The sequence below is a fragment of the Dipodomys merriami genome, unplaced genomic scaffold, assembly GCF_024711535.1.
Source record: "Dipodomys merriami isolate MVZ:Mamm:240054 unplaced genomic scaffold, mDipMer1.0.p SCAF_142, whole genome shotgun sequence".
NCBI lineage: Eukaryota > Metazoa > Chordata > Mammalia > Rodentia > Heteromyidae > Dipodomys > Dipodomys merriami.
The window spans coordinates 1556747-1574220 of record NW_027202738.1 but is presented as its reverse complement, the minus strand read 5'-3'; positions in this window follow the sequence as shown (position 1 = coordinate 1574220).

The window sequence follows — 17474 nt, the reverse complement described above, 5'->3', positions numbered from 1 at the left end:
CATAGTAGGTGTTAATTACAAATTAGAGTCAGCCTGAGCTTGGCAAGCCATTGCCCTTGACCTGTCTCTGTGTTTCAGGCTTCAGGTTTGTGGAAACCAAAGGCTTAGACTGGGCACACTGGGGCCCCTGCGCTCTCACTGAGTGGAGGGCATTTAGTGTCATAATTGGTTGTCATGGTTACTCATGGCCCATCGCCCAGGCTGCCAGCAGCTCTGCCATCCTCGCTCATGGCATCCAGGCACCTCTCCTTGCTGTAGAGAGGGGTTCAAGAGCAGAGAGCAGCAGATATGGGGCGGGGGTGGGTGGGTTTCTTGGGCCACCCCTGGAAATAACTCACATGGCTTCTGCTCAAATGTAGACCTATGACCTCATCTAACTGCAAGGGATGCTGGGAAATGTAGTCCAGCATGTGTCCCGGACCCATGGAGACTAGCCTTGGGGGGCAGTCGTCTGGGTGCTAGTTTGACTATGTACCGGGGCTGTGAGCCCAGAGAGGGCAGGGGGTGCATCTCCGGGGTCGTCCTCATGCTCCTGGTGTGCAGCACACAGCCTGACTCTCTGCAACAGTGCTCGCAAACCCAGCTCACCCACGGCCGTTAACAGGGGTGTGGACTGTGTCCCAGTGCCTGCTACCGTACTGCACCTGGGTGGTTCACATTTTAAAGCTTATTCAGTGGTCCTATTGTATAGAAACACTTAGAAACCCTACCACTTACTCTGAAGAATGAGTGAAGGCATGAATGAATGAATGAATGACCACATCTGCCACCACAGGTTACAAACCTATGGAAGATGACATGTTTTATTTGGCTCACCTGGGGCTTCAATGATTCAATACCATGAATCCCCAAGATTTAAAAGCAGAAAGATATCATATGATATCCTTTTTTTCCCCCTATATAACACTTGGGATTTTTGGTGTCACATTAAAAATCTGAGGATGAATCAACTGCATATTCCTTGCACATAGTCCCACGTTGGCCATGGTCTCCACCCCTCCCCCACGTCCATCACCTCCCACCTCCTTCACTCATTTGTTGCCTGCTTGGCAAATTTGATTCCTTCTATGTAAGTAACCTTTCATGCATTATATCAAAAACTTCCAGAGTTAGGGTTTGGGGTTAGGGAGTTAGAGGTAAGGTGGGGGTTGGGGTCAGAGAAGGGTTAGGGTAGGGCCAATCTTGGGGAGGGAGTGTACCAGTTCAAGGCTCTATAGCATAGGAATTCTTCCGCCTCCATCTTCAATCCATTGTCTCCAACAACCCCCACCCCAAGCCCAGCCGACTGGGAGCAGAAACACATTTTGTCTATTTTCTCAGCAGAAGAGGCCCGAAGTTGGGCTCAGGAGCTGGAGCGCTGGAGCCTTTGGAGATGCAGCCAGTGTCTGTCCTCCAAGTGATGGTGTTTGTCTTTCCTGGGCTCCGGCTTCCTCATCTGCAGCTAAACTCAGGCCCTTTTCTATCTCCTTTCTGCACAAGCTCAGGGGAACCAGGCCCCATCTGAAAAACTGCAGGGATTCTCCACTTCGAAAGAGACCAGGTAGAAATCTGTTGGTTCCCAGACTGCCCTGCAGTAAGCTGCACACCTCACTGAGATCAGCCATTCGCCACTTTCACACGCAGCCTGGCAAAGCTGCGCGGTGGTTAATTAAATCAGTAAATAAAGCATTGTTACACAAATTCCATTAACAGGCCTGAAAGGAGACCAAACATCTTCCATCTTCTGAGGAAGGTTTATTTGTTAAATCTCTCAACCAGACCAATATTTTATGGTTTATAGTGAGTGTTCTTAGAAAGACATAGATTTAAAAAGAATCCCTGTTGTTTGCCTAGTTGGCCTTTTGAATTCTTTTTTTTTTTTTTTAATAAAGGATTCTGGTTGAGGAGTCCAGATGTCCAAGTCCACAGGACAGTCTCGCGGTGGGGTGGTGGTGGACGATTGCATTCCGGTCTGCTCGCTGTGGCGGTGGATGTGAGTGCAAAAACGCACGCGGGGGGGGGGGGGGGGGGGGAGGCTCTTGTCTCCTTCAGCGGGAGGTAGAGGTCGTCTCTCTTCAGCGGGGAGAGCTGCTGTGAGCCCTCAGAACACTGAAAGTTTGCAAGTTGCTCTCTGGAGAATGTGTCTGGGCTGGACCAAGTTCCCTGGTTAGGGGCTAATGGTTCATGGCCAATGGCCATGATGGGGGCCGGGACCTGGTAGTGGCTTGGATGCCAAGTTAGACTCCATAGGAAATCTTTCCTCTGCCCTATGGTCCCAGGACCAAATAGGGACACGAGAAGCTAGGAAAAACAAACAAACAAACAAACAGTGGACCACAACCCCACTGTGGCTCCTCTGGGAGCTGCTGTGGCATGGGCTCTCACCTTCCCCATGGAGGGCTAAGTTTACACTGCACTCTGTGGAGTACCTGGGGTTGTTCAGACCTTGGTGCGGGCAGCCTTAGAGATGGGTGTAGCCCAGGAGAGTTCCCCCCCCACCCCACCCAGGACTCCCGTGTTCACTTTCCTTCCATGCCTGTTGAGTTGTGTTTGGCTTCTGGAGGATTCCTTACTCCAGAATCTAGAAGTACAAGATACAACTCAGGTGTCAACTCATCACCATAACCCCGCCCCCTGTCTTGTTATTGGCTCCGTGGTGCAGGCTGGGCCAATGGGAAGCTGGGCATATTGATCATCAGATAACCCCACCTTCTGACCATGCTTATTGGCTCAAGGTTAGCTCACAGGGCAGGTCGGGCCAATGGGAAGCTGGGCATGTTGATCATCACCATAACCTTGCCGCCTCCCTGACTGTGGTTATTGGCTCAGAAAGAGCACACTGGGCAGATCGGACCAATGGAAGTTGAGGATGTTGGCCATAAATGTGAGCTCACTTTTTGGAAGCAGACAGACTGGGTTGCATACACTTCCCCCATCCCCACCCTGCTAGTTTCCAGGTGGGTGGCGCCGAGCCTCAGTTTACCCATGTATAAAATGAAGGCAATTCAAAACTCCAGCCCCATAGAATAGCTCAGCAGGCGAGTGAGTGCAAGGTCTGGCACCAGTTCCCTGTTCAGTAGATGCTAACTGCACTGATAATTCTGAGAAAACAGGGCCGCAGGGATCATAGGATAAATGTTTGTAAACTCAATGCAGCAAATGTTTGCTTCTAGGAATTCAGCCTCTTAAAATAATCAGACAAGTATGGAAAATATATGTAGGAGAATTGTCCTCCTACCACTGTTTAAATAAGCAAGAAAAGAACATATAAATGTTCAACCAGTTTACCCTTGCAACAATGGATATGACATACAGTGGACATTAAGGATGATATTTGAATGTTATTGATACGCAGAGAAGCTCTTTACATAAGAAGTGGACAGAATTGGGTTTTAAGGCAGTACTAAAGTGAGGGTGTTGCTTTGAAGAGGGGATGTCGGCCCTCCATTCTGATTTTCTGTCTCTAAGGGGTAACTTTTGATGTCTACTTTCCATGTTATTTGGGAATTTAATTTATGCATCAAGTACACAGTACTTTGATCATCCTGAGACAATGAAATTCTATTTTAAAAACACAAAGAAAGTCCAATTTTCTTGACTTGCTAACTTGTGACATGCCCCTCAATTTTTCTGAATATAAAATGAGTTTGCGCTATTTTCCAGAAAAGGTATGGCTTGCAGAAAGATTTTTTTCTCCACCATTATCGTCTCCTGTGACTAAAGTAATATGTGCCCCTAGTAAAAAATTCAATTATAGAAATCTATTATTTAGTTTTGGCACCTTTCATTCTCACCTCATTATTTCCCTCCTAAACCCAAAGAGGTATTTATTTCTAGCTTTTCTATGCATAAGTGCATTTGCTGTGTTTATTTTTCTCATCTATGCAAAGATATATCTCTTCTACTCAAATCACCACCACTGGCAATCCATTACTTTGGCTTAAAGTCTTTTCAGTAAAAACATACAGTATTGCATTGTATTAGAGGACAAATCTTAATTTGCAAAACCAATTTTAAAAAACTATTGCTTCTTAAGAAAGAACCGAGATGTGTGCATACATTGTTTTTTCCCCCTGATTTATGTACAGTAAAAATTAAAACCTATATAGATCCTATAGGGTACTGTCTGATGAGGTCACATGTGTGTATATTTATTCATGGCATCATACCCAGTAAAGATTTCCTGTCATTTCTTTTTGTCTAGCAATCTATTTTGGTCATCTTTTCCCAGTGACCCCATTCTTTGAATGGCGTGTACACTCCACTGTCTTGACTGTAATCTCTCCACTGCTGGTGCTCTGTACAGCCATCTGGATGCAATCCAGGGCTTTTGCTTTACAAACAGTACACCCAAGATCCTTGCACATCTATCTTTGTGCCCTTGAGGGAGAATTTTTCATAGGTGGATTGTTACTGATGTCTAAGCACAATTGATTTAGAATGTTTCTCGTGGAATGTTCCAGAGATACAATCTCTGTTCTCAGAAGGGCCCTGGCTAGGCAAACATCATCTTTTTTGTGTGTGTGTACTGACCAGGGACTTTAGCCTTCCCACCTTCCCTGAAAGGTGAGGGATTCGGGATGGGGTGCCTGGATTCTCTCCCTCACCTCCAAATCAGTACCAAGAGAAATCTGCCCTGCCCTGCCCTGTTGGGGAGTTAGCATCCATCCCCAGCTCAGAGCTCAGCTCCTTGGGGACACCGGGACACTGTCAAAAGAGAAAACTCACACTTGGCCAGGCACAGTAGCACATTCCTGTCACCCCAGCAAGGTGGGCAGGTGTAGGTAAAAGGATTACCATCCAGGCTAGTCTGGGCAAAAAAAGTATGCTGCTATTAAAAAAAGAAAGCAAACAGGACTGGGGGCATGACTCAAATGATAAGAGTGTTTACTTAGAAAGTGCAAGACCTGGACTTTAAACCCCAATAACTGACTAGATATAACATCTCATCCCAGCCACTTCTTATAGCCCTAGTTGGCCAACAGAAGAGAGTCCTGGGAGCCCATTCTTAGGTTTATTCTTTCCACCAGCTCCAGCTGGAAGCAGAGACATTTTGTAGACCCTAGGAGGAGGCCCTGGAATGAATGGTTTCACAGAAACAAACCAGATTTCTTGGGGGAGGAACGAGTCAGGGAAGACAAGCTGGGTGGGTACAGGAGGCTGGGCTCAGCCTCTGTCTTGGTCAGCTGAATGAGCCCTGCCGATGTCTAAGGCCTAATTCCTGGTACCCAGAAGTGTGGCATATGTCTGAAAATACCCATTTCCGCTCAGCCTCGCCAGCAAAGCATATTATTAACCTTTTGGATTTTTGCCCATTGGGTGGGGAAGAAATGATATTTCAGTGGAGTTTTAATTTGCCTTGCTCTTCTTTGTGAGGGATGGAGACTTTTCAGATGCACAAACCACTGGAGTTCCTCTTTCTATGAACTGTCTATTCATTACCCCTCAGCCTTCTTTCTTTGAGATTGCCTTTCTCTTATTGATTCACTCAATACAACCTCTGCTGAATAACCACAGCTATGAGGGAAAGTGGACTTCGGAAGTGGGCACTGGCGGGGCGCCGGGGGCTCATGCTTTTCATCCCAGCTACTCAGGAGGCTGAGATCTGAGGAGCATGGTTCAAAGCCAGCCCGGGCAATAAACTCCATGAAACTCTGATCTTCAATGAACCACCAGAAAACCGGAAGTGGTGCTGTGGCTCAGGTAGTGTAGCTCTGGCTTTGAGCTGAAGAACTGAGGGACAGTGCCCAGGCCCAGAGTTCAAGCCCCTCAACTGACACCCCCCCCCAAAAAAGAAGGGGACATTGAACACCAGCAGTCCATGTGAGCCCTGGCAGTAGCCAGAAGAGCTTGGGCATGGCTGTGGCTTTCCCTTGGGATCTTTGGTTTAGAGCCCTAGTGTTGCCCAGAAGCCTCTTCTGACAGTGGAAGGCTGGGTGAGGGAGGTCCCTGGTGGGAGGCTGGGTGATGGAAGAGGTCCCACTAATCAGCTACTGGAGTAAAGACACTGGAAACCGTGGTTGCTTCATGCACAGGTGGCTGGGAGGGGACTACAAGTGTTAGCTACTAGGTCAGGAGCGGTTGACTTTCTGTGATGAGGAGAAGGGAGGTGATCCTGGTTGCTCACCTTTGTCTGCCATGTCCCAGCCTCCCTTCTGGTCACAGCAGCAGGACCGGCGGTTCTCTTGGCCTTGGAGTCAGTGGTGGCATCTTTCAGGGCTGCCCTTGTCTATCATTCCTGCTCTGGCAGCCTTAGCCATGCACCTTCCCCCTCCCCCGCATCCTGTTCCCTGGAGCATGAGGCATGGCGGGGACATATGGGTGGCCCTCCTGTAGGAAAGCCAGCAGTCTGGGGAGGTGACACCCCATGAGAGAGGGAAGGAACGAAACCCAATATAGGTGGAGACAGATGGTGGATAAATTGTTCCCATCCCCAGATGCAGTTTCTCTCGAAACATCTGTGAAAGCAAACAACGCAATTGCCCCATAGCTGAGAGATTCCCCCAAGGGACTTCCTCTGTGTCCCCTCCTCCTGGCTCCTGCCTCCCTGGGTGATGTCCCCCCAATGTCTGCATGGGAGCTCTGGCTCTGTTTCTCAAGGAACCCGGCTAGGACAGAGAAGAAACTCAGAGTGGGGCATCTGTGCGTTCTATCTGGGATGCCCTCATCTTGGCAGCAAGGAGGCCTGAGATGGCTCCTCAAAGAAGACTTCATTCTCACGGCATCCCTGGGATCTGGGACTGCCACCATTTTATCCAGGAGACTTTGGGTGTTTGAGTCATAATCCAAACTAATAAATGACTGAGCTGGGCTTTGAACCCAATTCCTTTGGGTTCCAGGACTGATTCAAAGTCACACAAAAAAACTGGATAAGCCCTTCAGAAAGGTTTTTTTCCTTTTTCTTTTTTGTTATTTATGGGGCTTGAACTCAGGGCCTGGGCGCTGTCCTTGAGCCTCTTTGTGCTCAAGGCTAGCGCTCTACCTCTTGAGCCACAGCACTAATCCCACCTTTTTCTGAGTAGTTTATTGGAGATAAGAGTCTCATGGACTTTCCTGCCGGGGCTGGTTTCAAACTGCAATCCTCAGATCTCAGCTTCCTGAGTACCTAGGATGACAGGTATCAGCCAGCCTGGGAAAAATTTCTTAAGGAAGAAGTCACCTACATTTGTCTAGCTGGCCTGAGATAGACTTGCTCTCCAGTTTTATAGATGTATAGAGGAATAGGAGATGTATAGCTGTCCATAACTGGAGGGGTCCCCCCACCCCTCCAGGGCTGCAGCAGCCTGGAGAAAGGATGGGGCTGTAATGGAAAGACAGGGGGTGGTCAAAGGACAAAGACCCATCTCCAGCATCAGGGGCTGGAGGAGCTGGAGGGTGCATCTTTCCTGGCCCTGCAGTGCCACACAATCCCTTGCTTGGCTCCACTCCAGAGCACGACCTGACCCCCGGGGGATACCTCGCCTGGCTCTCTCAGAGACCCCTAAGTCACTGGTCAGCCCATGGCCCAGCTGCAAAGCAGAACTATTTAAAGCCGAGCCTATTTCCAGGTGCTGAGTCACAGCAGCCTGGACCGAGCCGGGACAGTGCCTACCGCAGCCTCGGATGGCCACACCCCAGCTGGGGAGCCTCTGAACAAAACGCCACAGTTACCAAGATGAAACGGAGTGCCGGGGATCCTCCGTGCCTCCTGTCTGACCCCAACTCCTGATGATCACTGTGACCAGCCGGCGAAAGCTGCCACCTCTGAGACTCCAATTTAAGTCCCAGCTCTGTTGCTTCATCGCTGTGTGACCTTGGCATGTCGAATGGCCTCTCTGAGCCCCAGAGTGTGCATCTGCAAGACAGAGTAAGCAGTTGGCCCCAAGTAGAAAATTAAAGTACAATTCAAGTGTTTTTCAGCACTTGGCTAGGCTCAGTGCGGTTGATAATGGTCATGGAGGTGGCTGTCTGTTTGAGGGAGACAAATGGTACGGCTGACCTCGAGTGACTCACCGACTCCAGGACAGTCTGTCCCAATAGCCACAGACCCACGTGGGAAGTTCGAGAAGATGGTTAAAGTGGAGTGGAGATCAAGGAGCAGCTAATCAAGCCTACAACGTTTGGGAAAAGAAAGGAGAGCAAAGGCCCACCGGGCATCGCCCTTTATTCGGGTGAATAGAGAACGTTCTAGAAGCTCTGGAGGAAGTTCAGGCCATGACGGTAGAGCACAGGGCTCTAGGAGGTCAGGATCTAGTGTTGTCGACGTCAGGTATGGCTGGATTCTTACCGTCTCCCCGGGTGTCCGCCCCTGGGTGCGCTCGCCCTGGCTGGAGGCCTCGCTCCATCCCGGGGACGCTAGTACCGCGCGGTAGTCAGAGGTTGCTTCTCATTGGGCCATTTCCAGCCACGTGCCTCTCCTCAGGCCAATCAATGGACAGGAGGATGGAGCAGGCTGATTGGACCGTTTCCAGTCACACGCCCCCCCCCTCCACAGTCCAATTGGTAAGCAGGAGGTTGGCTGATTGGACCGTTTCCACTCCCGTGCCTCTCCTCAGACCAATCAGTGGCCAGGAGGATAGAGCGGGCTGATTGGACGGAAGCGTGCCACGTGCCCATCGCCTGGGCAGCCACGGGGATGGAGGGAGTGGGGTAAAGTGGTTCCGGGAGGAGGGGTGGCAACTGCAGATGAGAACGACAGACACCCCCCCCCCCCGGCTCTGGGGCAAGGTGAGCCCCCGCTGCCCCCGGGTCGGGTCCCGCCTCCAGGAAGGGGTGCAGGCCCCGACGCCTCGCGGGTGCGCGGGGAGGCGGCCAGAGAGCCAGAGATGGGCCCCCAGGGCGGTGGTCCTGAGCTTGACCCAGACCCCCACGGCCTGCGGACGCAGGGGGAGAGGGGTGCGGCCTTCGAGCTGCGCGGCCCAGGCTCCGTGGCCAGTGGGAGGCCCGGCCGGAGATCTGCAGGCACGAGGGACGGACAGCTTCTCCTCTCTCTACCTTCCTGGCCTCCTTCTACCTGTGGGCCTTCCCCCGTCTCCCTTCAGGCCCAGCTCTGCCGGGTGGCTGTGGACCTGGCTCTGGTCATGCTGGCTCTGTCTGCCCAGCCACATGGGGGGACACATTGTAGCTTTTTACTGTAAGTGGCTTCACCGTTCCCTCTTGGCTCCTATTTCTCCTTTTCCACCTCATCCCTCACAGAACCGATTTCCAGCTTTCACTTTTGTGTGTTTGGAACACTTCCAGTGGTGTGTGCTTTCCCTGTTGGTGTCTGATGGATGCCAACCTGTTAAGGGGGAGTGGGGGAGATGGAACCCCCCAGACCATCCACTACCTGGCTTGTGCTGGCTCAATCTGCACAATTGTCTGAGCCTCACAGAGACTTTGGTTTACCCTTCGAGGAATTTTTCAGCAGCTGGTTAGAGAGAAGTCGCCTTTCCCCCCCCCACCCCCTGAAGGCTCTGTATTTACCAAAATTCTCCATTCATCAAATGCCCTACTGCTTGTCAGCCTGGTCCCAGCTGCCCAGAGAGGCGCTTGTCTGTGGGGGAACAAAAAGATGTGGATTCTAACAATATCCAGAGGAAAGTGATGCTGTGTGTGTGACGACTCTTTTATGTCAAAATCTTAGCTTTTCAGAAGAAAGAAAGGCGGCTGTAATTTTGGGTTCTGAGCTGCCATGAACCTCCCCCCTCCCATTACGTTCACCTGCAGCAAGGGCAGTATCCGCTGAGGAAGCATCCTGCTGTGCCGTCCGCATGAATCCACTTGGAGCTGGCTCCATCTACACAGGCAGCAGTGAAGAGGCAAGACCTGAGAGCGAGTTACCTGGGTTCAAATCTCAGCAACGCCTTGAACCCACTGTGCGAGCTTGGACTGGTGCCCCGCTTCCACGTGGGTGTGGTGTGGTGCGCCTCATTTTCTCAGGTCTCTATGCACGACAATAGCACCCATTCTGCAGGGTGCTTATGGGGCTCATTGAGCTCATGCGTGTGTGGTGCGCTTACAACTGCCTTGCACACAGTAAGTGCTCGCTCAGCAGCGGTTCCGCTCATCTCCTGTCTTAGGTTAGCGCCCACAAGCTGCTCTGCAACGCGTGGGAAGGATTTCCTAGGAAGGGACGGTGAGGAATAGGATCAGGAGGGAAGAGCCCACGCTGGGGGTGTGGTGCCCAGTGGAGGCCTGTAGGGGGCACTCTGGAGACAATCACCCCACTGTGATATGTTCATGAGAGGATGGATGGTTACAGCAGCTTGTGAATGTATTAGACACAACAGAATGATTTGCCTCGACCGGCGACTGTGATGCCATGTGAATTATATCTCAGTTGAACAAAACAGAAATAAACGACCTGAATCCCCGGTTCACAACCAGCCATCTTTCCCCAGGATTCTGGCAGTGTCCCCTGGCTGATTTCCCCACCTCTCCCCTTGCTCCCTGTCAGAGTGGGCTGTCAGTCCTGTTCTCCGAACTCTCTCATGGCTCTCATCTCTTGACAAGGTCCTTACCAAGCTTAGTCCTACCCAGCTTGGCATGTCTAGCTCCTGGCTTCCTTTCTCGCTTTAATCTCCTTGATTCTCTGTTACTCCTCGCTCAAGCTGTATTGTCTCTCTCTACTGCTCAAATGTGTGCCCATTATATTTCTACCTCAGGACCTTTGCACTTGCCGTTCCTTTTTTCCCCTTAGCTGCCGCTGGCTCAAATGCTGCTTTCTTGGAGATTCCTTCTCTGGGCACTCACTGCATTTAAAATAGAAACCTTTCACCTGCCCTCACTCCCTACCTACCTGCCCAGGTCATTTTAAGTAATTTGTCTGTGTTATCAGCTCCAGGCTGGCATCTGCTATGTGAGAGAAGGAAGGTGCTGTGTCTCATCCCTGGGGTCCAGTCAGTAGCTGCCACAGTACATTTGAATGAATAAATGCTAGCTCTTATGATAACTTACAAGAAACTTTCTAAGACTTTCAATCTTATTATCTGCTTCTCATGGGTACCTCTTGTAGCATTTTTTTTTAACCTGACACTTCTTTGAGATTCTGTCTTCCTTCTGGCTTATCCCCATAGGACGATAGTTTTAGAGACAAACATCATCCTTGTAGTATAATTAGAGACTTGTTCTAGAAAATTCTTTTCATCTCACTTTGAAGTGAACCCTCTTTTTTTTTTTTTAAAGATACCAGAACCCCTACTGGATTCTTCATGGTAATGAAATTAGTTTGCCAAAGCTGATGCAAAAGCTAATTTGTGCATTGCTGTCAGTTGGATGGCTTTGAAATTAATTGTCTTTGCTAACCTTGTTGAGATCTAACCACGTTACGTTTAGTTTGCAAAACCATTATCTCCCCCGCTGGTGTTGGGAGACGTGCAGACTGCTGCTGGCTTCAAAATTAAGGTGGGGAACAAAGGAGGAGCAGAAAGAGACTTGGGGATCATGAACCATGTATATAGCATTGTTTTGTGAATGTGTATTTCCCACAAATGACCTTTAGTCAGGTTATTCTTTCTGAATCTTTCTAGGACAGATTGATTGATTAAAAAAAAAAAATCAGTGTGGGGCTTGAACTCTGGGCCTGGGCACTGTCCCTCAGCTCTTCAGCTCAGGGCTAGTGCTCTAACACTTGAGCCACGGCGCCACTTCCAGTTTTGTGGTGGTTCATTGGAGATAAGAGTCTCATGGACTTTCCCGCTGGGCTGGCTTTGAACCGCGATCCTCAGATCTCGGCCTCCTGACAGGTGTGAGCCACTGGCGCCCAGCCTGGGGAGAGATTTATTATGAAATAGTTTTTAATTGCACAAGTGATACAGGAATACATTTTTAACATCCCCATTGCCCCTCTGTGTCTCTCAGGTATCCTGTATACTTTAGATATTTCTATTTATTATTATATGTATATATTTTGGCAGTACTGAAGTTTGAACTCAGGGCCTTGCGTTTGCTCGGTAGGCTCTCTTCCATTTGAGCCACACCCCAAGCTCTTGATACTTTCCTTATTTTTCCATTCACATGGGCATAATTTTTTTTTTTTTTTTTTGTCAGTTGTGGGGCTTGAACTCTGGGCCTGGGCACTGTCCCTGAGCCCTTCAGCTCAAAGCAAGCACTATACTACTTGAGCCACAGCGCCACGTCTGGTTTTCTAGTGGTGTATTGGAGATGAGAGTCTCACGGACTTTCCTGCCCGGGCAGGCGTGAGCCACTGGTGCCAGCTGTGGACATCATATCACCTAGGCTGGGCCTCAGTGGTCCTCCTACCGCAGCCTCCCATATGGCCCAAATTACAGATGTGTTCTTCTGAAAGCAAAGACATTTAAACAAGTCCAACTTACTACCACATCCAGGATCCGATGGATGTCATGGGAGTCCCACACAGGCTGAGTCCTGTCTCAATTCAAAGAAAAGAACCTGACAGAGAACGTAGACTGGAACACAGTTCTGCCTTTCATTCGGTGGCGTGGAAAATCTTGTGATTTGAATTCTTTCACTGGTTGCTTGTTGTTGTCAGGTGTTCTGGGGTGGCAATTCTACCACAGATGGACGTGAGGTCCTCCCGGAGTGGAATGGGATGGAGAGAGGACAGGGGCGGGGCAGGGGCGGGGGAGGAGGGGAGTCGATTCTACGTCATTGTCTGCAACCAGGACCAGCACAATAACAAGGTACTGAGAAAGGCGAGAAAGGATAGGAAAGGGGTCACCAGGGGTCCAGCGCTTGGGCTTTTGAACCCCGAGTCCCCGTTACAAGCTTTTTTATTTAGCTCAGTACAAGGGAGGTGACCACAGAGAACTAGAGTATCCATCTGTCTTTGCGTGAGACGCAGTTTGCATGCAAGGGTTAACTGACCCCTTGTCCTAGGAAGTGGAGGGAAGCAGGAAACACTCCAGCCTCAACGTAGACTTCCACCTTGTCTCCAAGGTCTTAAACGTTGGGTGCCCAAACGGCTCACACGTAGGCTAGAAACTCGGACCTCTGTCTGTCTTGCCTTGATCTTTCCAGACCCCAGCCCTCAGCCTTCCAAGTGCTGTTGAGATGGCCTTCAGTCTCTTCACCCTTTCCAGGCCTCACAGCTCCGCTCCAGAGTTCCCTGCCATACTAGAACGACAGGCCCAATAAACCTCCGGGGTTCATCAGAGAGACGGAAACCCACCCAGCCGGGTCCGGCCAGCCACAGGGGCTGGTGGGTGACCCGGAAGTGGTTTTGGACATCATTCTCTGGGATGTTGTTTTAAGGGACAGAAAAAGAAGGAAAATGTCGGGATTCTGGGTTTGCTTTGGTGATACAAACAAAAACCCTTCTCATCTTCGCCCCTGTCAGGAGATCTGACCCCAGCTTGGAGTCTGCGATGGCGTAGTCCACATCTGTTTGGTTTTGTTGGTTGTTTGTTTTTCCTCACTTTGCAGCTCTGTCATCTTCTTCTTCTTAAAAAAAAAAAAAAGAAAGAACAAAACCCATTTCCAGGCTGACGGAATCTATTTGAATGCAGAGATTAAATGACTTTCCGACTTTCCAATGTCTTAATCCCCGGAGAGCGACATGAAAGCTCTTTGCGAGCGGGGGTGGTTGGTTTTTATAATTTTTTTAAGTTGATGTTTATATTTAGCACGCCCGCTCGCCGGCCTTTCCTGGGGGCCCTGGCCTCATCGCTGTGTCTCACTGGGCCTCGGAGGGAGGGGGGCAGCGGCTGGGGCTGAGGAAAACCACTTAAACAAAGCCACTCGTATAACCCCACGCCCTGAGGCTGTGGAAGGCACCAGAAGGTTGGCAGAGTATAAAAAAAAAAAAAAAAAAGAAAAGAAAGGAAAAAGCAGATCCATAGTCCAGTGGATTGATATACTGAATTCTTTTTTTTTTTTTTTTTTGGTCAGTACTGATACGATATTTGAACTCAGGGGTTCATACCTTCTAGGCAGGCACTCTAATGCTTGAACCATGCCCCCTAGTTCTTTTGGCTTTTGGATAGTTACGTCTTTGGATAAAGTCTTCCATTTATACTTAGGGAAACCTGGACTTTGATCCTCCTATCTATGCTTCAACAACATTCATTCTCCCCTCCCCCCCCCATAGCAGAGATGGTAGGCACACACCACCACACCCAACTTCTTTATTGCTTGAGATGGGTTCTTACAAAGCTTTTGCCCCCTCTGCTCTCAAATCAGGATCCTCCTAATCTCTGCTCCTGAGTAGCTAGGATTATAGGTGTGAGTCACCACACCTAGCTGGATTAAAAGTTTTTAACAGGGAGCAGAGAAATTGGCATCAGAAATATGTTCTCAGATGGTCACTGGGAACTTGTGAGGATCATGAGCTAGTATGATTAATTTTTGTTGTTGTTGTTGTTGGTGGTGGTGGTCATGGGTCTTGAACTCCGGGCCTGGGCGCTCTCCCTCAGCTCTTCAGCTCAAGGCAAGTGCTCTACCACTTGAGCCACAGCACCACTTCCGGTTTTCTGGTGATTTATTGGAGATAAGAGTCTCATGGACTTTCCTGCCAGGGCTGGCTTTGAACCAGATCCTTAGATCTCAGCCTCCTGAGTAGCTACAATGACAGGGTGAGCCACTCGTGCCTGGCTCATTGCTTTAATACGTGATTTGGGAGAAGAGACCATTCTAGCTAGCCACTAAAATCCTGGTCATGGCTGAGAGGGCTGGGCTGAGAGCCCGAGGCAGGCGTGGCCCCTGGAGCTTCTCCCTTGGCTTGTGGCCCTCCACAGCTCTCGGCCTCATGCCCAGCTCCACTGCCATCACCCCATGCCGTACTCCACCACCTCCCCGTTCCTTGCAGGGTGGAAACCCGTGAAGACTGCGAAGGCATTTCAAAGCACACAGTATAACGAGGGTGTGGTGGCCACCTGTGACCCTAGCACTCTGAAAGCTGCCGCAGGAGGATCAGGAGATCAAGACTAGTCTGAGCTAGGTAGTGAGAACTTGTTTCAAAAACAAACAAAAGGAAGTTGGTGCTGTTTAGAGTCTGAGAGGAAAAAGGAGAGAGGAGAAGGAGGAGAAAAGGAGAGAGAGGGAGAAAAGGAAGGAGGGAAGGAAGGAAGGAAGGGGAAAAGAGGGAAGAGGAGAAGGGAAAGGGAGAGGAGGAAGAAGAGGAGGAGGAGGGGAGGAAAAGGGGGAAGAGGATGGGGAGGAGGAGGAGGGGGAGGAGGAGGGGGAGTGCTGCATGGCGTCTCTGCAGAAGCCGAACCTGGTTTGCCTGTCCTTTGATGGGCATGGCTGCGAGACCAGGTGGCAAGCCAAGCCACACTGCCGGGGGGTGGCGGTGGCAGTGGGGGTTCCTCCCAGCCGGCCTCATGCCCGGGCATCCGCTCAGGGGGTGTGGGGGCTCAGATCCCTGTCCGCTGCCCTTGCTCCTGACTGCCCGCCTTCTGCAGAGAGCAGCAGGTCAGTGGAGGAAAAACTTCCTTGATGTTTTCAAACTCAGATGCCACTGTGTGTTAGCGTTGTGGGCCGTTAGCTGTCAGGGCAGAGATCTATTTAAAGACCACGAAGGCGGCCTTTGGCTTTGCCATCAAAGCTCTGAGCAGGATGGAGGTCCATCTGAAATAGAGGCCATGCAACCCAGCCTTCACTCCGCTGCCGACCCAAGGAAGGGGGTGATCGGCCATGACCAACAGATACAGGCGGCTGACTGTGAACCTTTCATTTCTTTTTACTTCTAGAAGAGAGGGATGGGGCCTGGGGTGGGAGTGTAGACAGGCTGCTAAGTCTCTGTCCACTTGGCTCCAGCACCACAAGTTCTCTATGCTAAGCTGGGAGAAAAGGTCCGCGTCCAGCCCTGGCCGTGCCGGGCTTTTGTTTATTCCAAGCCAAGAATCACTGCGTTACCAAGCTCCTCTTCTCTTTTTCTTCTTTTTGGTTTATTATGGGGTTTGAACTCAGGGCCTGGGGGCCGTCCCTGAGCTTCTCTGTGCTAAGGCTAGCGCTCTACCACTTCCTTTGGTGGTTCATTGGAGATAAGAGTCTCACGGACTTTCCTGCCTGGGCTGGCTTTGAACCGCGATCCTTAGATCTCAGCCTCCTGAGTAGCTAGGATGAGAGACGTGTGAGGCGCCAGCGCCCAGCTCCACGCGGCTCTTTTCCACGCAGGAAAACCCTCAAGTGGAGTTGCTGTCCCAGGTCTGACGTCAGCGCCCCTTTCCTGAGGAAGACACCGACATTCGCACCAAGAATCCACATTTCGGGTGAAGAGTAGAACAAATGTGTTGGCCGAAATCCCGAAGAAGCTTTTTCTTTTTTCTTTTTTTGAAGTAGGGGAAACACCTTCCTCTGAGCGCCACCCCCCCCCCCCAAAAACGAGAAGAGCCGGAGATGAAGCGTCTTAGTGATTCATGAGAAAACAGACAGATTTTCACTCCTCCTATTTTTAGAAGAAGCTGTCTAGGTACCAGGCGCTATCAAGTGAGAGGAAATTATATTTGGAAATTCTAATTGCAGAGAAGCCTCCTTTACACAGCAGACGGGAGCCGGAGCGGCTGCCGCTTCGCTTGTGGCTTCTTGCCTCTCTGTTCCCGGTGACACCCCGAAAGCAGATCACTAAGAGCAGAGCGAAGAGAACTCGTTGCTCCCGCCCTGACGTTTGTTTCACTTTGTGCTTTCTCTCCCAGAAGCCAGAGCTCATGCCAGGAAATAGACGCAACTCCACACAGGCCGAAGAGGGGAGGCGATGAGCGAGCAATGTCTCAGGTCATAGAAGAGTGCAGGGGATTCAGGCCGGGCTGGATTCATTCAGGTGCTCTAATCATGGCCACTGGAGTCAGAAGCTTGCATCTCTCTCCCTCTGGCATGGGCTTCGGTGCTGGGCTATTCCACAGGGTCTTGCTCTGTAGCTCAGTCTGGTCTGGTCTCGAACTCTTGGTCTCCCTGCCTCAGCCTCCTAGTTCTGGGATTACAGGCAGGTGCCACCCTACCTGGCTATAGTCTGTAATTTTCTTTGTAATATGGGAGTTGTTTCAAGTCCTCTAGTGGGCCATGAGCCACAGATACCACCACTTCAAATGACCTTGCACGAGTGGACCTGTGGGTGGCTTTCAGTGTGTCCCGGTGGTAAGCCTCTTGTGCATACGCGTGTGGGTGTGCGTTTGCCACGCTCGGAGCACAGAGCTAGCTCGCCCTTCCGAGAGGCTGCCCCTGTTTACCTTGATTTCTGCCCACTAGCTACCTGAAAGATGGTCCCTGCACGGCCAAGTGCTGAGGGCTGCCCCTCCTTCCCCTGGCCGGCTGAGGATCTGTCATGTCAGGTTAGGGTTACGTAATCGCGATGTAGCCATGTAGAGGAACTTCCCTGGAGGGAGATGTTCCCAGATGTTGGAGCCGGTACTGAGGCGGGGGGGGGGGGGGGGGGGGGAGGGGGGAGGCCTTGTGACTCGGCCCAGCCCTGCCCACTTCCTGGTCTCTGTGGACGTAACCTCATTCGGTCTCTACCAGCTCTTGCCAGTCCGTTTTTGATCTCTCCCTTGGCTCGCGGCCTGGCAGAGCTGGGGTCTCCCTGACAAAGTAGCAATAGAAATCTAACAGTAACGCAGATT